Below are 26,055 nucleotides of genomic sequence, written 5' to 3'. Positions count from 1 at the left end.
CTGATTGCACCTTTTTAATTAGCTTTCCCTAAAATTCTGAAACAGTGAAAGGTGATCTTGTGATGTTTATCAGTAAAAGGGCCGCAAGCTTGTTACTAAAATCAAGTTTTCACATGTGGACCTGTTTGCAAAAGGATTTCTGTCATCCTTTATCTGCTCATGGGAAAACATCTTTTGCATATTATGCTTGCAGGAAGCACTTTGGGACCATGAGTGCCAGGAAAATACAATGGGCCACATGTACCAAAGGTTATCTCCCCATACGGTGACATGGCCTTTCCCTTGGGTAAATTGTTATACCCATGGAAATTGTCATTTACAAAATTTCTCATCTGATAAGTGGGTAAATTTAAATGCATAGGGCCTGTATGGGCATAACTTTATCCACAGTGAGCAGTGGTATTCCCAGGGGCAGGGTTGGGAAGGAGTTTGCACTTAGGCACACACGTTTGCATTTCCAAAAGTATGTACACATTTTTCCTTTCAAAATCTCTGTGGATACTTCCCCCTTGAAAACTGGTGTAAAGTATGTGGTAATTGCCTTAAAATCAGGGCCAGTAATTTTGATACCAGCGTGCAAGCGCACATGAATGTGCGTATGGTGGCTCATGCCAAAGGTCGTGGCCATTTTATAACATATGCACTTATATATGTGTAGGGTATAAAACAGGCTGCACATGTGCACACAATTTTATATAGACGCATGCATGTGTGAGCAAATGCCGCCTCTACCTCATAAATGGGGGGGATTTTAGTAGACTTGCGCGGTGATGCAATTACCAGTTTCCCCAGTTTCTTCCCAGTTGGCCCAGATAAGGGATATGATTTCCTGACCCCCCCCCCCCCTAGTTAAATAGCCTCCCTTTTAACCTTTTAGCACCAACCCTTAAAACCCCACTGACTAGCCTAGATTTTTTTAATTTTATAGCTTACACGCCATCCATAGCAGTAGTAAAGTTACCCGGCAGGGGACCCCAGCGTGCACTTCTGTGCATAAATACTTACGTGCACATTTCATGTCAAAGTCCCGGAACACCCACCCATATGCCTTGCCCAGATCATGCTTCACCAAGATCCTTTTTTGCAACTTCTTATTTGTGCGCATACCAGGAGATAGGCTCATACATGGGCGGCTTTTAAAATCCACTCAGAATGCACTAGCCAGACATATTTGTGTATCTCCCGGCTTTGGCATGCACTGAGCTTCTAAAATTCACCTATAAGTGGATTGTTACTAGATCACTGCCATTGTGTCTATGGAAAAAATTGCTTAGCAGATCTGTCCCTGTGGGTCTAAACAGAAATGGTATAGGATGTCAGCTATCTGCGAATTAGAATCTAGAATTAGAATGACTTCCTAGAATTGTTATTCTATGTTTTACTGTAATGTTCACTTTGTTATAATAATATTTCAAAATTTCCTTGGATATATTTGTTCACTATGTAAACCATTATGATGGCTTTTCCGAATAACGGTATATAAAACTCTTCAAATAAATAAAATAAATAAATCTATATGATATTGTTTTCTTTTCACAGAGAATGGGGCACTTGCTAGTGATGCAGGATACATGTTCTCTTCAAAGTTGTTCTAGAGTTGTAACCTTCTGGGCAGGATGCTGGGGTTAACCCTGTCCTGTGGGTGATTTAATAATGCTCATATCAAGAATTATTAACCAACTCTGTGGTCGGCGGTGCTGAAATTCTACTATAAAAAAATTACATGAAAATAGTTCTCAAGCAAGAATTTCCTAGCTAGTCAAAAGCATTAGGCAATCACATGGCATTCATATACTAGACATAGACAATACTGGCAGAACAATACTATTCCTCACAAACAAGGGAGAAAAGCCATTCAAAGTAATACCCTCTATTCATAAAGAATTATCTCATAATATGATGTGAGTTGTCATTAGTCAGATCACGTTGGCTGTTGCAAACATTTTGACTTCTGCGCCATACAAATATGGTCATTTTTTCTTCTTCACCATTGCCAGACATATCCTTCTCTACTCTTGAATGCAGTCCAAGAATTCTTTCTATCTCAGCAGATCCAACCATGTGGCTGCACAGAGTGCTGCCAGACATTTCACTGTAAGCTGCTTGCAGCAATGTCTCACAGGATAGATGTGTAGCCAGCTACAATAACTTGTAAAGCAGGTTTACAAAAGAACGGTCGTATTTTCCTCAAGAAATCCATGACTTTTGATCAAATTTTTTTTTCTAGCTATATAAAATGCTTTTCCTGGTTCCTAAACAATTTTATTTCATTTCATTTTTTTTTTAAATGTTCCTGTTTATTATTATTAGTTTTTAATAGAAGGCATGCATCTTGTATTATTGCCATATCATTTACTAATACAAAATAATGTATCCTGGGGGGCAGTGCCAATGCCCTATTGCGGTGTTGTGTATTTTCATGTCAGAGATCTGAATTAAATTCCTGACCTGGGCTTCTGCTCCCCAAGCTAGCCAGGGGGCAGGGGGCAGGGGAGGGAATGCTGCAAAGGCAGAACTTGCAGCCATATTGTGCGGGGAAGTGGCTACAGCCAATGTTCAATGGCAACACCTACTGGACAGACTTGGGGTGCACATGGACTGGGTTCTGGAGGGAGCCACTGTTTTTGTGGTGCCTGGCTGAGGACTGTGGCTGCAGTGGTGGGGTTAGATGAGAGTGGGGTGGCTAAAAATGGCGAACCCCCCCCCCCCCACCACCACCACTGGTAGTTCAGAATGAAAGTTCATAGCACAAAAGCCCCAATAGAGGCTTATTTCACTGGCAATGGAAGTCCAAAAGAGAAGAAGAAAAATAGCCAGGCCAAAAAAAAAAAAATCTCTTCTGAAGTCACTCGTTAACAGTTCATTATGATAGCCTGAAGTCCTGATGATGAGCACCATCACATAATCCCAGCTCTTATTCACTGATACTGGAGGGAAAATCTAAGTAAGAGAAGCTTGAAATAATGTTTCTAAACTCATACAAATACTTCAAGAGGATAAATACAGGTTTAGTGTTGACCAAATTCTCATTAGTAATCAGTAGCTTTGTTCCTTTAAACTTCAGCCTGCACGAAAATTCACCTGCCACTGCTTCAACTTAATGAACTTTCCAAAGTTTCAAGGGTCATAGAAATCATTATAATCTAAGATATTCATTCCTCTCTGCGAAATTGGCATTTGGTGCATGGAAGGGAAGCATTAATGTCTCAGCTGACATCTTGTTAAAATATGGGACATCACTAAATGATGAAGTTGGTGAGGGTAGTCAGAATTGTGTGTTTCTTCTGCAGTGTAATTAATAGGCTGAAGATTAAATATGAAATCATTCCTGGCCATTAATAATTGAGCTGCAGTGCAAGGGTTCATTACAGCAGTGCATCACATTCCCATCAAGTGTGCTGCATAATGCACTGTGGAAGGAGTCAGAAGCTTTTCAATCCATCTCAGAATTGATAGTGGACCACTTCTTTTTTCTTGAACACCATCATTAAAAGAGAAACCTTCTACAAGTCAGTATATATTTTTTTTTTGGGCAAATGTCTGATGAGGAGCCATATTATTAATTTTAAGTTACTAACCATGCAGTGTCTTGTGCTAATAACAGCCTTTCCAAAGGAAGTCCAGTGATACAGTTGGGCTCAAGCAATACATCTGGACACTATGCCACACCATTTTAACATCCTTTGTTATATAATATAAGGAACATGTTTTTCCTTAAAGTGCTACTGCAGAGCTTGCACTCCTTAATGCTATCAATAGTGTTTCAGTTCCAGTCATTATGCTACTGATGCATGTAACTTCCAGAGTAATTCTTCTTATTATTAATTATTGGTGTAACACATCCAGGTTGGATGGAGACATAGGGGAGGGAGGAGTGGGGGGGGTGGGGGTTCAATTTTTTAAATTTCGATGGTGCTGTGTTTTGTTTCAATAGGGGGAAGGGAGGAAGCCCTTCCCCCTATTGTTCTACTTTTGTTATTTTTTTTCCCTGTTAATTTGTTTCAAATAAATGAACCAAACAGAAATAAACATCAAATGAAACAAAACCCAGATCCCTTCCAGGCAAAACACGAAAAATGAAACAAAGCTATTTTTTTTTAAGTAAGCCCCTACATCTCTTCCCTTTAGTAGAAAACCAAACCAAATAAACTTAGATCTTGTAGATGAAGGGGATGCCTTGAGCTGTCGCGTCTCTTTTTTTTTTTTTTTAAACAAAAGAAGATTTGCCTCTTTTTCAGTCTGCAATCATGCATACTCTGGAAGGCAACGGTATCATGCAATCAAGTTACAATTGTTTTGGTATTTTACAAGATGGGTTGCCTAGGCATTACCCAATGCAGCTGACATGAAGAGAATAGATCTGTTTTCTAGTGCTGCTATTTCCTGCCATGTTGAGCATTGCATCTTTGTTACAGTGCAAGCCTGCTACAGCAGCACTGTCAAACTTGCCCTTTTACTGTAGTGCATTACATGGCTTTCTTTAATGGAGCACTATGAACAAGAGTGCAAGCAAAATGCAGCATTATTTCCTTGAGCTCAGATGGATCTGAGATATATCTCATCAATAAAATTAAGTCTCTACATGTCAGGAGACATATGTAATCAAATCTAATATACAATTAAATCAAGTTAGACAGGCATGCCATAAATAATCAATTTTAAGTCAACGTCTTTAATAAGTATTCACAAATATAAGCAAGTCGACAATTTTGATCCCAAAGGGGGACCTTCATTAGAGCCCTAAGAGACTAAAACATCAACTTGACTTGTAGCGGCTCTTATTAAATATGTTGACATAAAACTGATTATTTAGAATGTGTTTTACATACATGATTTAGTCTTGCATGCTGTTGGTACTATTTGTGGCTTTGTTACCTTTTGAACTGTGCATGCTGGAGTTAGAATTTTTTTTCAGGCTATATGGTGTAATCATCCCTTTTATTTTTCTCTTTAGTTTAGTTTTTTTTTTTTTGGGGGGTGGGGATTTAAAAAAAAATCAAATCTTATATGAAATCCTGAGAAATTAACATTATTTTAAATTGTATTACCTTTTTAAGGTATATATTTAGTAGCTGTTCAAATAAGTCATTCCTCCTCCAGAATGCAGAAGATAAAAAGAAAGCTTTGTTGTTTACAGATAAAGACAACATGAAAGCTCACACATTATGTAATGTAATTAGGAGAAAAGAATTTCCAAACTATGAGTAAATGCAATATTTTTTTTTTTATGGAATAATAACAATAATAACAGATAAATGTTTACTAATCATGTAAAATTGTTGTTAGTCCATCTGAGAATTTTGCAGACCAAATACTCAACTTTATTATGTCATATGGCCCCCTCGATTGCCCATCAAATGGTCTCTATTTAGTTAATTAATCTGTATCAATACATAGCGGTTCATCCATCATCTCAATCTAAATTTCATGATGAAGGGCTTTTCCCTCTTCCACCTTGATATTACAGCCCATTGGTTAGGAGGGACTACATGCAAGCTTGGAACTTAGTCTAATTCAACCATCTTCTTTTCTGTGTGTCATTCGCCCAGTATATTATACCGTACACTTTGCCATGTAATTACTTTCCTCCTGAAGAGGAGAGATTTTCTTTGAACTTGAGTTGAAAGGAGCACCTGTGTCCTTATTAGGGTCTAGCATTGGCCATTTACTAAATGGCTGAAACCCTTTTTCAAAGTGGGAGGTACTTGGTAGCTTCATTCATACTCCATAGCTTTCATCCAAAAAACAAAGGAATGGTAATTCAACATTTAATGCTTGGTACTAAAGATACAACTAGAACAGCATCTAGAGTGCCAAGTGAACTCATAAATACAGCAGCATTTTAATGCAACCCTTATTGGAATAAAAGATGGTATTTTATTTGTAATTACTAATTAAATGTAAAACAAAAGAGGAGTTATGGGATTGACAGCGAGAAGCCCATTGTATCCTATTTTACTTCAGAGGAATAAATTACATTAGCAGAACATCTACAGAATATATTTATACATATGACCAATACTGCACATTTTTATGAAAATTGGTTTGAACACCATGTTCTTCCCCACTCTCTTCCACCTTCCACAGACGGCTGCTTTCCCTTGCTGGTCAAGGGCTGGACAGGAAATCTCCTCCAAAGATCAAAGCCTTCAGTCCCTCTCAAGTACCAGCAGCCAGGAGGCCTGGATAGGAGACCTGGGTCCACACATAGCGCCGTGGCTACCACTGATCCCTAGGGTCAGACATTAGCAAAGGCAACACCTTCAATTTCTGATCTCCTTTGTTTAAAAATTAATCCACTTTCTACAGCTATAGCAAGGTAGAAGGGCATTGGACATGGAAGCTATTCTGGGATATGATTTTGAACTAAAAGTCTTTGTTCTATATTGGTTACTAAAACAAAAAAATAATAAAGAACCAAGATGGGTTTTCTAAAAATGCAAAACAACAAAACAAAACAAAACAAAACAAAACACAATAGTCTGCATTTTTATGAACCTCCAAAAATGGAACTGAAAACAAAACACGCAAGTAAATCACTGCATATATAAATGTAAAAACATTCCTATTCCAGATACATGCCCTGTTGTATTGTATTTGTTCTATACTCCAAACATAGAGGTAGATTTTCAAAGATGGGCGCATGCGTCCATGTGCTCATGCTACCTGGCGCGCACACATGGACGCTCAATTTTATAGCATGCTTGCTGTCCTGGGGAAGTGCACGCCAGCAGCCTGCTGGTACACAGAGCCTATTGCTGCTCCGAAGAAGCAGTAAGATATAAAATAAAAAATATTCTAAAAGTTAGGTAGGGGGTAGGGGTCAGGGAGGAGAGGGGAAAAGGTAGGAAGGTTAGATAGGGGTATAGGGAACTAGAGATACCCTACTCACGTCGCCGCACATTGCTTTTTAAAATCCCCCCTGTGCATGTGAATCGCGGGCGGTCTGTTCATGCTTGTGTGGATGTTAAAATCCGACGCACGAGTGCATGCAGACATAGTATTTTATAACATGCGCACATGCGGATCTTAAAATCGACCCCATAGTGCTTTGCTGTTATGTGTGAATTCTGTATTTTACTACAGTCTTTTGTATGAATAGTGCTTTTGATCAACATTAGAAACATTCCATCTTTTCTAATCCTTTTAGCTTCTGTCACACTATCGGGCAGATTTTCAAAGGCTATGGGGCGGATTTTAAAAGCCCTGCTCGCATAAATCCGCCTGGATTTACGCGAGCAGGGCCTTGCGCGCCGGCGTGCCTATTTTCCATAGGCCTGCCGGCGCGCGCAGAGCCCCGGGACTCGCTTAAGTCCCGGGGTTTTTCGAGGGGGGCGTGTCGGGGGCGGGGCCGATCGGCGCGGCGTTTTGGGGGCGGGATGTGGCGTTTCGGGGGCGGGCCCGGGGGTGTGGTTTCGGGCCGGGGTGGTCCGGGGGCGTGGCCGCGCCCTCCGGAACCACCCCCGGATTGCGTCTCCGCGCGCCAGCAGCCCGCTGGCGCGCGTGGATTTACTTCTCCCTCCAGGAGGCGTAAATCCAGGGATAAAGGTAGGGGGGGGGCTTAGATAGGGCCGGGGGGGTGGGTTAGGTAGAGGAAGGGAGGGGAAGGTGAGGGGAGGGTGAAAGGGAGTTCCCTACGAGGCTGCTCCGATTTCGGAGTGGCCTCGGAGGGAACGGAGACAGGCTGCGCGGCTCGGCGCGCGCCGGCTGCCCAAAATCGGCAGCCTTGCGCGCGCCGATCCAGGATTTTAGCAGAGCTTTTTAAAATAGGCCCGACATGTGTAAGGCCAGTTATGTGCGTAAATCCTCTGGATTTACGTGCGTTACATTTTGAAAATCCGGCCTTATATTTTAAATCTCCATTTTCTAAGGAGCTGATGTAAGTCATCATTTGTGGAATGTCGACTAAAGAACTGCATACACCGAAGGAGTATACAAAATGCTCTGAAGCTAAGATAGCGTCTCCCAAAGAGCAATCTTTATTTGCAGTTAAAGATGACTTGATACAAAACATAACGAAGAGCATGACCAACTCAGCAAGATCCAGTCATCTCTCGATGATATGCAAGATACTATAGTTAAACATTCAGAGAATTTGACAACCTTAGATCATTGAGTATCCATCCAGGAAATGGAGATGGCGCAAATTAATACCATAATCACTGCCCTAGAAAAAGAAAATAATGCCTTACTGGATCAAGTGGAAGATCAGGAAAATCAGGTTCGACGTAATAATATAAGAATTATTTGCATACCCAAGTTGGTTAAAGATTCAGAGCTACTACAATTGGTGAAAGTGTGGTTGCCTGAAGCGCTTGGATTATCTCTGCTGATCGAACTGGTTCTAATTGAAAGGGCTCATTGTGTTGGCATGCTTCAGGAGGGAGAAACAAGAGCATGTCCAGTACTTGCTAGAATTTTAAATTATGCCGATAAGGTGAAAATTATGCAAGCCTTTCAGAAGAAAAATAACACGTTGGAAAATGAAGGAGCAAAGCTTTTATTATTTAACGATTTCTCTCGTAAAATATCAGAAGATAGGAAAAAGATGGTGCCAGTCTGCTCGGTCTTATTTCGAGGGGAGTGAAGTTCATTCTGCAATATCCCACCAAAATCCGTGTTTTCGCTCAAGCAAGACCATTCTTTTGTATACAAGGGATCAAGTGCAACAATATTTGGGTTTGATATGACTGAATACAGGATTGTGTTCATTGTTATGCCTATGGAACTGAGTTGATCAAGCAAAACATCCTTGACATAATGTTCCTGAATTGGAGAATGGTTAAAACAAGGGTTGAATATTTGGAGCGCAGATAACTATTAAAATTCATGACCTAGTCTGTACCATTTATCTTTGCTTTTCGATGCTGACTTTTTCATGGATATCTTGGACTTTATTGTCGCTCCTTCATTTTAGTTTGCGAGTGGTGCAGTGTGGAATTTATGTTTTGCCGATGCGCTGACTGAACATTATTCATTATTTTTTATTTTTTTCTTCTTTGTTTTTCTTGGCAGATAGTGGGAGTGCTGAGACATTTACGTTTATTGTTTTGATTATTTAGCTGATTTTGCACACTAGTATTTGTTTCTTTCACTATACATCACAATAAAGTAAAATAATGACTTTCTAGTTTTTTTCGTATTCCGATGCATACATATTTGTAGACAAGGAAAGATTCTGGGTAATGTGCAGGAATGACAACAATTATCTGTTTATTTACCAAATGACTTATTATAGGCACTTATTCACGTGTAATACTTACTATTTTTTATTTGTTTTTCATCTATGGAGGCCTTGGTTGTTTTGTTTTGTTTTTTTCTACAGCCAGATAATAATGGAATTTTTCTTTTATTTTTATACTGGGCCCTTCAGGACACATCTTCAATAGCAGAAAAAAACGAAGAGAAGATGTGGTTCCTTGGAGCACAAGAACTGGTTCTTTTGTGTTGTTTGATGGTGTGTCCTTGTTTGTGATGTATATGCGGTGTTACTGGTGTGAAGGTAATCGGTAGGTTATTGGATGTAGTAGGTTTTACTTATTTCCATTGTAATAGTGCTCTAGTGGTCTTCAGGCTAGACCAGTGGCTATGCTAGAGCATCTATGATGGGGGATGCCTTACGCTGCCTACGAGATACTGTTCATGTGATTTCATTATATTTCTTTTAAATGGCTGATGTCAAGGTTTTTTCTTTGTAGATGGTATACATTCACCACTTAAGAGAAAAAAGCTCTTGAGCTATTTTTCTAGACTTCAAGCTCAAATTGTCTATTTTCAGGAAACTCACTTAAATGCCATAGAGAACAAAAAGTTGAAAGCCAGTTGGATTAGACAGGTTTATTTTTCCTCTTTTTCCAGTAGGCAGTGGGAAATGGCACTTTTGTTCCACAAGGTCCTTCCATTTCATATGGAATGCCGGATAGTTGATCCAGAGGGGCGGTTTATTCTTGTCAGTGGGGAATTATTTCGGCAGAAATTTTTTTTTGTAATATCTGCACCCAATGTATATACACATACATTTTTTTGCACAATTAATCACCATGCTGAGTCAACTTCCAGAACATTTTGAGGTTTTGGGTGGTGATTTTAATTTTATGGCAGACCCAATGCTTGAAGCTAAGCCTCCAAGGATATCTACGGATAATTCAACTACAAAGGAACTGCAATTATTAGTTATTTGGAGGGTCTTGCATCCAGGGGAGTATGATTTTTCTTTTTATTCAATTCCTCACGATTGCTGTTCTTGTCTGGATTATTTTTTATTTCAGATTGTTTATTTCCTTTGGTTCGGAGTACTGATATTGGAGTACCTTCTATTTCAGATCATGCTCCTGTGTCACTCTTTTCAACTGCAATTGGGACCCTCTCTCTCTCTCTCGCATTCAAGTGATATCTTAAACCACATTTATATTATGATAAAACCTTTAAGAAATTTTTGATTGGTAAATGGGAAGAATATTTAAAGTTTAAAATTCTGATTCTATATCCCCTACAGTACTTTGGGAGGCTGGGAAAACTGTTTTATTAGGGGACATCATTTCCTATGTGGCCAGAGTTAATAAGGCTAAAGATGCAGAGATTTTACACCTGACTCAACAACTGGTCTCATTTAAATCTGTATATATAAGGCACATGACTCCTGAGACAAAAACACAGTGTTATAGTTATTGATGTTTGGGTGGATCCTTGGACACTGTGGCAGCTGACCACGCCCACGGGGGGCAGTCCCGTGAGGGACCACGGTGTCACACACAGATTGAATCTTTATTAAAACAGTTTTGAAAACCACCAGAGGTGGCAGTAGTAAGTAGTAGATGTTGAGCCCGGCTGGGCGAGTATCCCACAGGACGCTGGAATAGCGAATCCTCTGCTTAGCTGTGTTGTAGTGGAAAGAGACTGAGAGTTATGAGTATACAGTGAGAAACATACAGAGTCCCAGGTAGAATAGGAGAAGCTCCGAGATAGGGAGAGCAGGCCCTCGAGGAGCGAGTACCTGATCCCTTACAGCAGGGAGACTCAGTGGTATTGTACTTACACAGCGATTCCACTAGATGAGAGGTCTGGCACTGGAACAGAGGGCAGGCCCTCGAGGAGCAAGTACCTGGTTCCAGGGAAGCAGCACTGTGGAATAGATGGTAGTTGTACTCACAGATGGAAACTGTTAGTGAAGTCTTCCAAGTAGAAAGGGTTGTAGATGCAGGCAGCGACTCAGGGAACACGGGCCCTCGAGGAGCGAGTACCGGTTTCCTGATAGCACCTGAAAGAAGCAGAAGAGGCCCCCGAGGAGTGGGTACCCCATTAGCAGTACCCCATTAGCAGTAAGAGTTCCAGATAACACTGGAGTGGCAGAGTAGCCTCGGTACGGAGAGAGAATCCCAGAATCTTGCCATGAATTGAGATCCTCTATCCGAGACCATGTGCTTCGGTAGGCCGTGAAGGCGAAAGATGTGTGCGATGAAGAGCTTCGCAAGCTCCAAGACTGAGGGTAAGCCAGGCAGCACCACCACATGAGCCATCTTGCTGAAACGGTCAACTGTGACCCAAATGGTATTCATTCCTCCAGAGAGAGGTAGATCAACTACAAAGTCAGTAGCGATGTGAGTCCATGGCTGTTCCGGAGCTGGCAGCGGTTGTAGCAATCTCCATGGCTGACCAGAAGTAGGCTTATGTTTGGCACAGTTGGAGCATGACGCTACATAGGAGTATGTGTCTTCCTTGATAGTAGGCCACCAGTAGTACTTCTGTAATTTCAGCAGGGTACGGCATTGACCAAGATGGCCAGCCAACTTGGAATCATGAGCTCAGTATAGGTGTTTTGGCACAATTGTTTTACCAGCAGGCACAGAATGTGTAGCCGCCAAGATGACTTTCTTCGTGTAGATGATGTGCTGAGGTTCTTCAGGAACATCCTCAGAGAGGAAAGAGCATGACAGGGCATCAGCCCTGGTATTCTTGTCTCCGGGGCGATATTTGAGCACGAAGTCAAAGCAATTAAAAAACAAGGACCATCTGGCTTGTCTGTGGTTAAGACGTTGCGCATGACGGAGATACTCTAGATTCTTGTGGTCCGTGAATACGGTAATTTGATGTTGGGTGCCTTTGAGCCAAGGCCGCCATTCCTCGAATGCCAGTTTAATAGCCAGGAGCTCTTTATCTCCGATCCCATAGTTCTTCTCTGAAGGAGAAAAGCATCGCGAGATGAAAAAGCAGGGATTTAAGGCCTTAGAATCTCCGGTTTGGCTTAACACGGCCCCTACTCCAGCATCTGAAGTGTCAACCTCCATGATGAAGGGTCTATTGGGGTCCGGGTGACACAGACATGGCTCAGTGGAAAAGGCAGTCTTTAATTCCTCGAATGTGGAAATGGCCTCTGCAAACCATTTAGAAGTGTTGGCCCCTTTCCATGTCATTGCAGTTAAGGGCACAGTTAAAGAAGAGTAGTTCTTTATAAAGCTACTATAGTAATTTGTGAACCCCAAAACTCATCTCAAGGCCTTCAGACTGGTAGGTTGAGACCAATTCTTGATACTCTCTATTTTTTGTGGATCCATGCAGAAGCCTTGTTTTGATACGATATAGCCAAGGAAAGGCACTGAATCTTTATGAAATTCGCACTTTGACAGCTTGGCATAGAGGCGGTGTTCTCGAAGTCTCAGTAATACTTGCTTGACATCTGCTAGATGAGTTGGCATATCCTGTGAGAATATCAGGATATCATCTAGGTAAACAACGACACTTTTATACAACAGGTCCCGCAGAATGTTGTTCATCATGTTCTGAAACACAGTGGGAGTGTTGCACAGGCCGAAGGGCATCACCAAATATTCGAAATGGCGATCTCAAGTGTTGAAGGCTGTTTTCCACTCCTTGTCGTCGCAGATGCGAACCAAGTTATAAGCTCCCTTTAGGTCAAGTTTCGAGAATATCTTGCCTCCTTGAAGTCGATCAAACAGCTCTGATCGACTGATACCCCTTACCTCTGAGATCAGAGGTAAGGGGTATCAGTCTTTAATAGTGATCTCGTTCAGACCTCGATACTCGATACAAGGACGCAGAGTACCGTCCTTCTTCCCCACGAAGAAGAAGCCTGTGCCCCCAGGAGACTTAGACTGTCTAATGAAACCTTTTTGCAAGTTTTCCTCAATGTACTCGGACATGGCCTTGTTCTCTACCACTGACAGTGGGTAGACACATCCCTTCGGAGGTTCAGCATTAAGTTTCAGTCTTATGGCACAGTCATAAGATCTATGTGGCGGAAGGATGTCAGCAGCTTCATTGGAGAAAACATCATGGAATGATGCGTACTGAGGCAGCAGCCCTGGCATCACTGGAGTTGTAGGCATGCAGGGAATAGGAGAGACCTCCTTTAGGCATTTGCCATGACATTTTGGGCCCCAAAGGGAGAGTTCCAATGTAGCCCAGTTGAATTGTGGCATGTGCAGCTGCAACCAGGCTAACCCCAGCACAATAGGGTGCATGACTTTCTCTAACACAAAGAAGGAAATTGACTCAGTATGGAGGGCTCCGGTGCGGAGGACTACCGGTTCGGTACAACTGGTAACATCGCCCGGTAACGGTTCCCCGTGAATAGACGATAGGAGTAGTGGAATCTTCAAAGTGGTGAGGGGAATCCTCAAATGTTCCACAAGTCATCATAGAATAAAATTACTTCCTGCCCCTGAGTCCACCAGGGCAAGGGTTTGGAATTCCAACGGTCCGCAGATCAGAGAGACAGGGAGAGAGAGTGGAGGAGAGGGTGTAGTAAGGCCTAAGAAAAGTCCTCCAGCAGGACTTAGGCCTGTCCATTTCCCAGCCAGATGGGGCATGTTTGGACTGTATGACCAGCTTGTCCACAATACATGTACAAACCATTCTTCTTCCGAAGACTTCTCTCTTTGGATGTCAGGTGACTGCGACCAAGTTGCATCAGTTCTTCACCACTGGCAACAGGCATTACAGGAACCATCCTGAGTACAGGCTTAGCACGAACTTCTCTCTGAACAGGTCCTTTACCAGATTTGAGTTCTTGCACCTTATCACGAAGCTAGTGGTCAATTCTAGTAGCTAAGGCCACTAGCTCATCCAGCAAGTCACGTGTCTCACGAGCGGCCAGCTCGTCCTTCAAGCGGGAATCCAAACCTCTGAAGAAGAGAGTTTTCAGGCATCTAGGGTCCCAAAATAATTCTGTAGCACAAGTCTTGAACTCTATGGCAAAATCAGCCAGTGGTCAGTTGCCTTGCTTCAGGTCCACCAAAGCAGAACCAGTTACAGTGTGTTGGGCAGGATCATCAAAAACGGATTTGAACAAATCCATAAATCCGTCAATATCCTGGAGTATAGGATCTTTGCATTCCCACAGCACGGAAGCCCAAGACAAGGCCCTTCAATCACGATAAGATAGAATGTAAGTAGTCTTGGCGTAGGCTGTAGTGAAGTGAGAGGGTTGTAATGCAAAATGCATGCAGCACTAATTTAAGAAACCTCTAGTTCTTTGAATCTCTCCAGGGAAACGAACTGGAGCAGCAAGAGGCACAGTAGTCTTTACAGTTACTTCAGGTAACTGACCTTCATTACTGGAAGTAGAGCCTTGATTCTTCTGTGCGTGCAGCTGATGAAATGCAGTAGTGAGTTTCTCCAATGCATCTTGTTGTTCAGCAATGCACCAAGCCAGGCCTGGAATGGCCTGCAATGCATTGAGCTGAGCCGGATCCATGGAGTTAGCAAACTGTTATGATTATTGATGTTTGGGTGGATTCTTGGACACTATGGCAGCTGACCACGCCCACGGGGGGCAGTCCCATGAGGGACCACGGTGTCAGGCTAGACTCTGGACACACAAACACAGATTTGAATCTTTTATTAGACAGTTTTGGAAACCACCAGAGGTGGTAGTAGTGAATAGTGGATGTTGAGCCCAGCTGGGCAGGTCTCCCACAGAATGCTGGAACAGCGAATCCTCTGCTTAGCTGTGCTGTAGTGGAAAGAGACTGAGAGTTATGAGTATACAGTGAGAAACATACAGATTCCCAGGTAGAATAGGAGAAGCTCCGAGATAGGGAGACCAGGCTCTCGAAGAACGAGTACCTGATCCCTTAGAGTAGGGAGACTCAGTGGTATTGTACTCACACAGCGATTCCACTAGATGAGAGGTCTGGCACTGGAACAGAGGGCAGGTCCTCGAAGAGCGAGTACCTGGTTCCAGGGAAGCAGCACTGTGGAATAGATGGTAGTTGTACTCACAGATAGAAACTGTTAGTGAAGTCTTCCAAGTAGAAAGGGTTGTAGATGCAGGCAGCGACTTAGGGAACACGGGCCTTCAAGGAGCGAATACCGGTTTCCTGATAGCACCTGAAAGAAGCAGAAGAGGCCCCCGAGGAGCAGGTACCCCGTTAGCAGTAAGAGTTCCAGATAACACTGGAGTGGCAGAGTAGCCTCAGTACGGAGAGTGAATCCCATCCATAATAATCCGAGAGGGTTGCTAACTCGATTAACTAGCAAACGTAGTAGGCTTACATATCCGGGCAGCATGACGTCATCTCAGGGGGACGCCCCTGAAGTTCGTGCCAACGAGGAAATAAAAATGAGGGTGGTGTGCACGCGCGTGCCCTATGGTACCTTGGAGGAGCATGGCGGGAAGCAGCACCAAAGCTGGTCCGGGGATGTTGGAGAGGTCGGCAGACAGACGCCGTTGCAGCCAGTAGTCCGAGGTGAGCAGGAGGAGCCGCAATAAGAGTAAGTTAGATGGGGCGAAGCCGTCGCAGACCGACGGTCGCAACACACATTTGTTGGATATCAGAAATACTTTAAACCAACTATTGCATTAACAGGTGATAAGAGCCCATTATAAATTTCAGAGTAAATTATTTAGGTTTGGTAACAAACCTGGTAAATTATTAGTTAGGCTGATACATGGTACGAAGTCACGACAATTTATCTGTACCCTAAAGAATACATTGGGACAAATAGTAGATGACACATAACTAACGGAAATGCTGATAGATTATTATTCTAAGCTTTATTCAGCCCAAACTGAATCTGTGGAAGTCTCTTCTTTTTTTTTTTTTTTTTCGGGGAATTGAATTACCTCAGGTATCTGATTTGACTCTCAGTTTTTAAATGCCTCTATTACATATTTGGAAGTTGAATCTATTAATAATAACTTGGAGCTGGCCAAGACATCAGGAATAGATGGGTATGGATCTGAGTTTTTTAAGATTTTGTCTCCTTTAGTTATAAATCCCCTTTGGGCTATGTACAATCATAATTTGAAGGATAAGCTGCCATCAGGAGCTAATCATTCTCTAATTAAACTATCTTGGGTTCATATAGGCCCATCTCATTAATTAATGTTGATGTCAAGATAGTAGCCTCTATTTTGGCAAAGAAATTGGGTGTAATTTTACCTAATCTAATTTCAGAAGACCAAATGTGTTTTGTAAAAGGTCAGCATGGTGTTAAAAATATCAGAAAATTAATCAATGCTTTATATACCCAAATGTTGAAAATGCTTCTGGTATAGTAGTGAGCCTTGATGCGGAGAAGGCCTTTGAAAAATTTCAGTGGCCATATTTATTTTGGATGTTGGGGTGATATGGCATCTCTGGTTCTTTTGTATCAATTATTATATATGTCCCGTAGATTCATCTGAGTGTCAATGGATCAGTTTCTTTATTGTTCCCACTATATTGTGGCACACGCCAGGGATGCCCATTATACCCACTTTTGTATCTGCTATCCATAGAACCATTAACATGTAAGATTGAAACATCACTAGGCATTAGTGGATTTAAATTGGGTTCTCAGGAATTCCGTATTTGTTTATTAGCTGACGATATGTTAATATTTCTGGGTAATCCTATACAAGCAATGTCTATAGTAATAAGTAGGGATGTGAATCGTTTTTTGACGATTTAAAATATCGTCCGATATATTTTAAATCGTCAAAAATCGATAAGAGCCGCGATTCAATAACAATTCCCCCGATTTATCATCAAAAAATCGTAAATCGGGGGAAGGGGGAGGGGAAGGGGGAGGGCGGGAAAACCGGCACACTAAAACAACCCTAAAACCCACCCTGACCCTTTAAAATAAATCCCCCACCCTCCCGAACCCCCCCAAAATGCCTTAAATTACCTGGGGTCCAGAGGAAGGGTCCCGGTGTGATCTTTTACTCTCGGACCTCGGACCTCCGTGCGTTGTAGAAACAAAATGGCGCCGGCGCTACCTTTGACCTGTCATATGACAGGCCGGCGCCATTTTGTTTTTTTGTCCCCCGACGGCAGGAGCGTAGGAGATCGCTCCCGGACCCCCGCTGGACCCCCAGGGACTTTTGGCCAGCTTGGGGGGGCCTCCTGACCCCCACAAGACTTGCCAAAAGTCCAGCGGGGGTCCGGAACGACCTCCTGCAGTCGAATCATGTTGCCGAATGGCTGGCGCCATTTTGCGCAAAATGGCACTGGCCGTACGGCAACACAAATACGGAAAAACGATTCGACTGCAGGAGGTCATTCCGGACCCCCGCTGGACTTTTGGCAAGTCTTGTGGGGGTCAGGAGGCCCCCCCAAGCTGGCCAAAAGTCCCTGGGGTCCAGCGGGGGTCCGGGAGCGATCTCCTATGCTCCTGACGTCGGGGGACAAAAAAACAAAATGGCGCCGGCGCTACCTTTGACCTGTCATATGACAGGTCAAAGGTAGCGCCGGCGCCATTTTGTTTTTTTTCTTTTACTCTCGGTCCGAGGTCCGAGAGTAAAAGATCACACCGGGACCCTTCCTCTGGACCCCAGGTAATTTAAGGCATTTTGGGGGGGTTCGGGAGGGTGGGGGATTTATTTTAAAGGGTCGGGGTGGGTTTTAGGGTTGTTTTAGTGTGCCGGTTTTCCCGCCCTCCCCCCCCACTGGACCCCAGGTAATTTAAGGCATTTTGGGGGGGTTCGGGAGGGTGGGGGGATTTATTTTAAAGGGTCGGGGTGGGTTTTAGGGATGTTTTAGTGTGCCGGTTTTCGATTTACACGATTTACACGATTTACACGATATTTAAAAAACCCAAACTGCGACGATCCGATTCCCTCCCCCTCCCAGCCGAAATCGATCGTTAAGACGATCGATCACACGATTCACATCTCTAGTAATAAGATATATTTGGTAAATTTGGGCAGTTGGCAGGATTAAAATTAAATGTTCACAAATCAGAAGCATTGGCAGTTAATGATGATACACATGTTCACTGTTTAGGTCAGGTTCCATTTAGTTGGGTTCCTGGTAAGCTGAAATATTTGGGAATTTGGATTCCCTGGGATAAATCACTATTGCACTAGCTAAATATACAAGCCATACTTCTAGAATTTCAAACCTAGTTTCAGGCTTGGATGGATTTACCCTGTACATTATTTGGGAGATGTGCTTTATACAAAATGATTCTCTTCCCTAAGTTATTATACTGTCTGCAAATGGTGCCATACTGGATTCCAAGGAAAGATTTTTTTGTTTTTAATCACTATTGATCAGTTTTTCATGGCGAGGTAAAAGGGCTAGAGTGGGCTACTTGAAGCTTTTAAGGGAAAAACAGTATGGGGGCTTAAGATTGCTAGATATTTGATTCTATAATATTGCTTGTCAATTAAGGTTTATGTGGGAGTGGATCACTTCTAAGTATGCATTTTGTGCAAAAGATTTAGTGGCTGATAAAGCAGTACAATTTTCTCCTTTGAGCATGCTCCATGTGTCTGAAGGAGTTCTACCTATTAACTTAAAAGTCTGTCCTTTATTTAGACCAATTTATGCAGCTTGGTATGCGTTATGTAAAAGGTGGGGTTCTCCTTTTGAAATTTCCAGATTGCATCCCTTGGTAGGTAATCCTGGGTTTTCTCTTGGATTACAGACTAAAGTGTATAAGGAATGGAGAACTAAAAGTATTCTGGATATTTCCTCTCCATATTGTTTTGGAAGGGACTGTATTCATTCTTTTGATTAGCTGTGTGAACAATATAACTTATCACATTCTGAATTCTATGCACACTTGCAGAAAAGACATTATATGCAATCGTTACAAAGAAAGTGTAAAGATTTATTTCATGTTGAGTCTTTGACAGAAACCCTTCAATGTATAGGAAGGAAGCAGAATAGGTTGGCCTGTTGGTAGAAACTGGGAATGATTAAGGTTAATTATAAGTTACGGTACTCTAGAATGCAACACATTATTGATCTGTTAATATTGGGAAAGAAATTTCTTCAAAAGATATGGTTCAGTATTTTATACATTGCTCTAAGGGGGTCATTTTCAAAAGCGATCGCACCCGAAAAGCCCCTTTTCGCGTGCGATCATTAAATGGGGGCGGAGTCAGGGCGGAGTTGGCCCTGGAAGAGGAGGAGTCGGGGCGGCACCGGGGCCGACTCTGTGGAGACATTGCTGGCGGCGAAAGGTAAGGACCCTTATCGCCGCCAGTTTCGCACTGAATAACTACACCTTTTATGGTGAAGTTATTCAGTGCGAAAGCCGGCAGCCAGCACACCGCTTTCGCAGGCCCATGCCCCGCTTCGCCCCCTCGCCCCCCATTACCGCCAGATTTTCTAAGGTCTGCGACCTTAGAAAATCCAGGCCTAAGTTATCATTGGATTCTAAATACCAAGAATTATTTTTTAGGCTTCTCCACCACAGCTTTGTTGACAAAGTTAAAGCTCATAGATATGGTATAACATCATCTAATGTGTGTAACAAATGTAAAATAGAGAAGGATACTATTATTCATACATTTTCTTTATGCCACAAATTGTATTCCTTTTGGGAGGAGGTATTTACATTAATTTATTGGGTTACAAGAGTGTAACAGTCTTATGATGGTTGTCTTTTGTTTTTAGGCTCATCTCTTTTCCCTGACTCTGTGTCGCAGGGATATCAAACTTTTATCTTTGTAGCACTATTAATGCCTTTTTCTTGTATTTTGAAATTCTGGATACATCCAGAGTCTCCTCCTGTTTTATTTGGATTCAAAGTTTTACAAATTGGATGCACATAGGATATTATTTTATGCAAAGACGTGTCTTTCAGTATATTAAAAAAGCCTGGATGACTTTTTATTCACTACTACCTGTTAACATGAAAGATCATTTAAAACTATTGGGTTTTACACCCAATTGGACCTAATTACACAGATTGTTGAGAAGGAATGTGTGTGGTATGTATGAATGTCATGTGTTTGGGTTTAAGAATGCTTGTCATTCTTGGTTTCTTTATTTAAAATGCTGAAAAGACACTGTATTTTGCAATTGAGCAATTGTTCTGATTTTGATTTTGTATTCCTTTTGTATATGTTTGGAATATTATCATTCTGTTTCTCTTCAGCTTGAAAATAAAATATAAAAAAGAGAGCAGTTTGTGCCAGTCACCACCATAGGTACAGCCTTCCACTTTGTGGATTAATTAAATTTGTTACTACATTTATTGCTATGGTCCTGCTATGTACTCACGCACAGAGCATTATACCATGCTTTGCTTTTTTTCTCTGTGTGTGCATGCGTGCACTGTGCAGTGCACTAGTCAGCAGAGGAAAATATTAAAATGGTTCTACTGTAGTACATTCTCTCAGTGTGTTGTTCAACATTACACACAGAGGGATCACTGAAATCACACTAGTGTCAGTGTGTCACACACACATCCACTTATTTAAAGAAATAAAGATTAAAACATCATTTGTCCAGCACTGCGGCATCATGTCAGGCAAAGGTACCAGAGGATATGGGAAGCTCACAGTTGTTGGTAGAGGATTTGTTAGCAATAAAGATGGATTTTTTTTCAAATCCAAAACATCAGCAGGAGAGGCGGGCATGTCAAGCCGCAAAACATAGAAATTTGGAGAAAATATGCCAGTTTCATTAGTGTCTCAGCCAGATCCTGTTGTGTCAGAGGAGAGAGAAAGGGCAGGCACCAGTAGCAGCTGCAGAGTACAACTGCCAGTGCCTTTAGAAGTAGAAGTACAAGTGGTGAAACCTAAAGCACTAGCAGCATAGTCCCTTAGTGCAGCAGAAGCCATAAAAGCAGTTTTGTCATCCTCTTCCTCTGAATCAGAGCTTGCAGAATCTCCCTTTAAAGGATTTCCTGAAGCAGAGATGGGAGAAGCATTAGCTGAAGACCCAGTATTAGGAGGTTTAGTCAGTACCGTGTTAGCTTCCACTTCACTGACAAAGGAGAGAGAGCCAGGAGCTGCTGTTAGTGAGGGAGAGCAGACCACACTGACAGTGCAAGAAGAGAACTTGAGTGAAACCTCTGTCCCAGTTTCTTAGACTCTGTTTCCAGCAGCATCATCCACCCCCAAGGATGCAGACAGAGGCAAAGGATCCCGAAAGAAATCTGTGATCTGGAGCCATTTTCACATCAGGGAGGACCCACACTTTGCGTGTTGTAACTATTGCATGAAGGACATCAGCCAAAGGAAGCTACTGGGGTACAAGTAATTCTGGGATGAAGCATCAAGGGAAGAAACAGTATCCCCTTCACTATGTACCTGTGGCAGTAGTCAGCAAGCCAGAGTCCAATCCGTCCCTGGCTCCTTCTATCAGTCGGATGGCAGGCCAGCGGCCGAATTCCCAGCTATACCTAAGAAGCAACAGCCCACAATGGAGGAAATGGGGGGTGGTGTTCAGTGGCACTGTCACGAGGAAAGAGGCAGGCAGCATCTAAAGTGATGACTAGGACTATTGGTGAGATGATTGTTTTGGACAATCAGCCCCTGCAGGCGGCTTTCAGGCATTTGCTGCAGCTCTTAGTGCCAAACTATAAAGTGCTCTCCAGGACCACTTTTAGCAGAAAGGTCATCCCCAGTTTGTACAAGCATTGCCATAGCCATCTGTGGGCACTGCTGGTGAAAGCACAGGGGAGCAGTGTGCATTTCACAAGCAACATCTGGATGTCCACAAAAGCCTTACACTCTTTCCTCTCTCTGACGGCACACTGTTGGGATCTGGCTGAGGTAGGGGTAGGCAGCAGCTCCACAGAGGCCAGAGCAATAGGACATAGGTGGGCTTTGTTGCAGATTCACCTGGTGGACGGTTCCCATATGTCTGCCAATATTTTAGCAGTTATTAGAGAAATGCTGTAGGGCTGGCAGCTGGATTGGAGAGCTAGAAATCTTAATGTAGGGTTCTTTGTCACTGATAATGGCTCTAATATGTTAAAGGCAGTATCCGATGGGGGATGTCAGGGTATACGATGTTTTGCTCACACCCTGCACCTAGAAATGAGTAGAGTAGTGTGGGATGAAGTGACGATAGTAGTTAAGGAATCCCAGGAAGCACTGGAGAGCCTTGAGACCCACAGGTTGGGGTCAATCCCGGATTTATTGGCTGGGTCCATGGAAAACCCTTGTTGGGAGATAATATAACTAAGGAAGGGTAGGCTGGATTTCTCGAACAAACGTCCAATTTCGCAAACAGATGGTTCTCACGAAGGTGTTGAAGGACAGTTCGTATGTCAGTGCGATGGGTGTCGAGGTCCTTGGAAAAAACAAGGATATTATCCAGGTAAGCCACGACTTTGGTGTACAGCAGATCTCTAAAAATTTCATTCATCATTCGTTGGAATACCGTGGGCGCATTACAGAGCGCAAAGGGCATCACCAGGTATTCGTAGTGCCCATCCCGGGTGTTAAAGGCAGTTTTCCAAATGTCATCAGGATGGATTCTTACCAGGTTATATGCTCTGCGGAGATCTAGCTTTGTAAAAGTAGATGCACTCTGGAGACGATTGAATAGTTTGGAAATTAATGGCAAGGGATATTTATCATAGAAACATAGAATTGACAGCAGAAGAAGACCAATAGGCCCACCCAGTCTGCCCAGAAAGCTTTTGCACTTATTTTCTCATACTTATCTGTTACTCCGACCGCTGAGTTCAGGGCCCTTATTGGTAGCTTTTTGATTCTAATTTGCTTCCACCCCCGCCACTGATGCAGAGAGCAGTGTTGGAACTGTATCAAAGTGAAGTATAAGGCTTAATGTTTGAGGGTAGTATTTGTCGTATCGAGCAAGTTACCCCAATGTTTGTATACTCATACTGCTCAGATCAATGCCTTGTTAGATGTTGGCTGGATGTAAATCCTATTTCTTCATTCCCCCCCCTGCCGTTGAAGCAGTGAGCTGCGCTGGATATGCATTCAAAGTGAAGTATCAGGTTTAATTTGTTAGGGGTAGTAACTGCCGCAATAAGCAAGCTACTCCCATGCTTATTTGTTTACCCAGACTGTGCAATTCAGTCCTTGTTGGTTGTTGTCTGAATGTAAATCCTCTTATCTTCATTCCCCCCTGCCGTTGAAGCAGAGATAATGTTGAAGCAGAGATTTACGCTTTGAAAGTGAAGTATCAGGCTTATTTGGTTTGGGGTAGTAACCACCGCAACAAGCAAGCTACTCCCATGCTTATTTGTTTACCCAGACTGTGCTACCTTGTTGGTTGTTGCCTGAATGCAAATCCTCTTTTCCACATTTCCTCTTGCTGCTGAAGCATAGAGCAATGTTGGAGTCGCATTAACCATGTGAACATTTATTGAATAAGGGTATTAATCACTAGGTAGTAGCCGTCATTCCCGCAAGCCACCCCCATACCTCTTCTCTTCATTCCCATCCTCCAGGCTTTATGGATCCACAGTGTTTATCCCACGCCCCTTTGAAATCCTTCACAGTTTTGGTCTTCACCACTTCCTCCAGAAGGGTGTTCCAGGCATCCACCACCCTCTCCATGAAGAAATACTTTCTGACATTGGTTCTGAGTCTTCCTCCCTGGAGTTTTAAATCGTGACCCCTGGTTCTGCTGATATTTTTCCAACGGAAAAGGTTTGTTGTTGACTTTGAATCCAAAGTCAACGACTTTTCAAGTATCTGAACGTCTGTATCATATCACCTCTGCTCCTCCTTTCCTCCAGGGTATACATATTTAGATTTTTCAATCTCTCCTCATAAGTCATTCGATGAATACCATCCACGTTTTTGGTCACCCTTCTCTGGACCACCTCCATCCTGTCTCTGTCCCTTTGGAGATATGGTTGTTGCAGATCTTGGTATCATCCGCAAATAGACAAACCTTACCTTCTATCCTGTCCGCGATGTTGCTCTCAAAGATATTGAACAGGACCAGGCCATTGTCTGTCCTGTGCTTGTTGCTGCTCTTCAGTGAGTGTATGCCAGCAGCGGGAGGCCCTCTGCTCTCCTGGAGTTCCAGACTTTTATCTCGTCTGATTTTAGCCCATCTTCGTCATGGTCAAGTCCTAGTGTCTTTGTCTGGTCCGCTGTCTTCAGCATCCATGTTCAAGTCCTCATCCACCTCTGCCTCATTTCCGGCCTGCCACCTCTGCCATTACTTAGCGGCAGGTCTTCGCCTTGCATCGGAGTTACTTCACTCTGGAGGCTTGGAGTGGTCGGAGAACTACTCAGAGGCCAACCTTGCGTGGTTGGACTCACTGAGGTTGTGCAGGTCGGCAGAGGTCTGGTCTTGCTCCATTCCCAGATGAGGCCCGTCTCACCGCAAGGGCACACACAACTCATCCCGCAATGGGGAGCGCCCCCTAGTGCTCCCTTCCATCACATTGCAACAACTGGCTTGGATTAGAAGCAATAATCTGTAGGCTGGCAAGCTTGTATAGCTGGAACATATCCTTATCTAGAACAGTGTAGATGGAAAAACTGGGTAGGCTGGATAGGCCAGATCGATCCTTATCAACCATCATCTACTTAGGGAACAATTTTCAAACTGTTCACATTGTTGTTTTTTTACCCACAGACTTTGCACAAAGTTTCAAAGAGAAAGTATACACAAACTTTTGCATCTGATTTTTGTGTAGGGAATTTGTGCAAGGAAAAAAATGCACATAGTCTTGAAAATGTAATATACATGCATTATTTTCCAATCCTGCATAAAACAAACCCCTAGGAATGCATCCACTACAAAAGTATTGCATGTGCTTGTTACATAACCGGCCTCGAAAGGCCTTGCATTCTGTTAGAGACGGGGGGTGTTTAGTGTGCCCTTGGGCCTCAGCCCGACCCCAGACAGATCCAGGGCCGAACCAAGGGTTGACGGCGTGTTCCAGCATGACTGACGGTCTTACTCTCTGCCAGGCCTGCAAGCTCCCAAGGCCAACAATATGATGATGTTGGAATGTGAATGGTCCTCCGACCATTCTGAGCCCTTTCAGACCTGCCGCTTAGATCGGCATGGAGCAGCAGGCCTGGCCTGAGGACGAGGGCAGACAGGCCTTGACATGAAGACATGACACCAAGGTTGATGCTATGGCATCGCAGACGAAGACATGACACCAAGGCTGATGCGGACGGCATCAGAGATGAGGGCTGGAACAAGACATGACACCAAGGTAGTTGAGGACATGACACCAAGGCTGATGCGAAGACATCACGGACCAATGGTCGATGCGACGGCATCCCGGACTAGGGTCGATGCGAAGCCATCAGGAACAAGACGTTGAGGTGAAGACATGACACCAAGACTGATGCAATGGCATCCAGGACGAGACGAGGAACTTGACGAAGTCCAGACGAGATGAGAGCTGGGAGAGTGAACATTGGCACTGTCTCTCAGGGCGCCCTACACAGTCCACCCGTGGGACTGGTTGCGGACCACCCTGTCCCACTGCGCGCCCTACACAGCCCAAGGAGGCTGGTCACAGACCACGCTGAGAACGGGACGAGCGCAGGGAAGAATCCAGTCGAGGTGGGACTCCGACGATGAAGCCAGATGTCATCCGGAGCTCCACGAAGGCTGGCAGGACATGACAGCTCAGGAGCACAGGAACAAATTCCACCTGTAGGCAACTCCATGCTCGGGAAAGACGTCATCCGAGAGAGCACGGCCTGACAGGTACCAGAAGGTTCAGGAGCGGTGAAGCGAACACCAAGAAGGGCAGGACACCAGGAGGCGAAACACCAGGAGACAAAACACCAGGACACCTGGACGAGGACCTCAGGCACGAAGACTTGACTTGACATGACATGAAGATGAAACGAAGAGGAGCTCCACGAAGAAGACCTGACGGAGCTCTGGCAGGCAGGAGCCTCCA

This window comes from Rhinatrema bivittatum, chromosome 8, assembly GCF_901001135.1.
Source record: "Rhinatrema bivittatum chromosome 8, aRhiBiv1.1, whole genome shotgun sequence".
NCBI lineage: Eukaryota > Metazoa > Chordata > Amphibia > Gymnophiona > Rhinatrematidae > Rhinatrema > Rhinatrema bivittatum.
Note: the sequence above shows the minus strand (reverse complement) of the source record.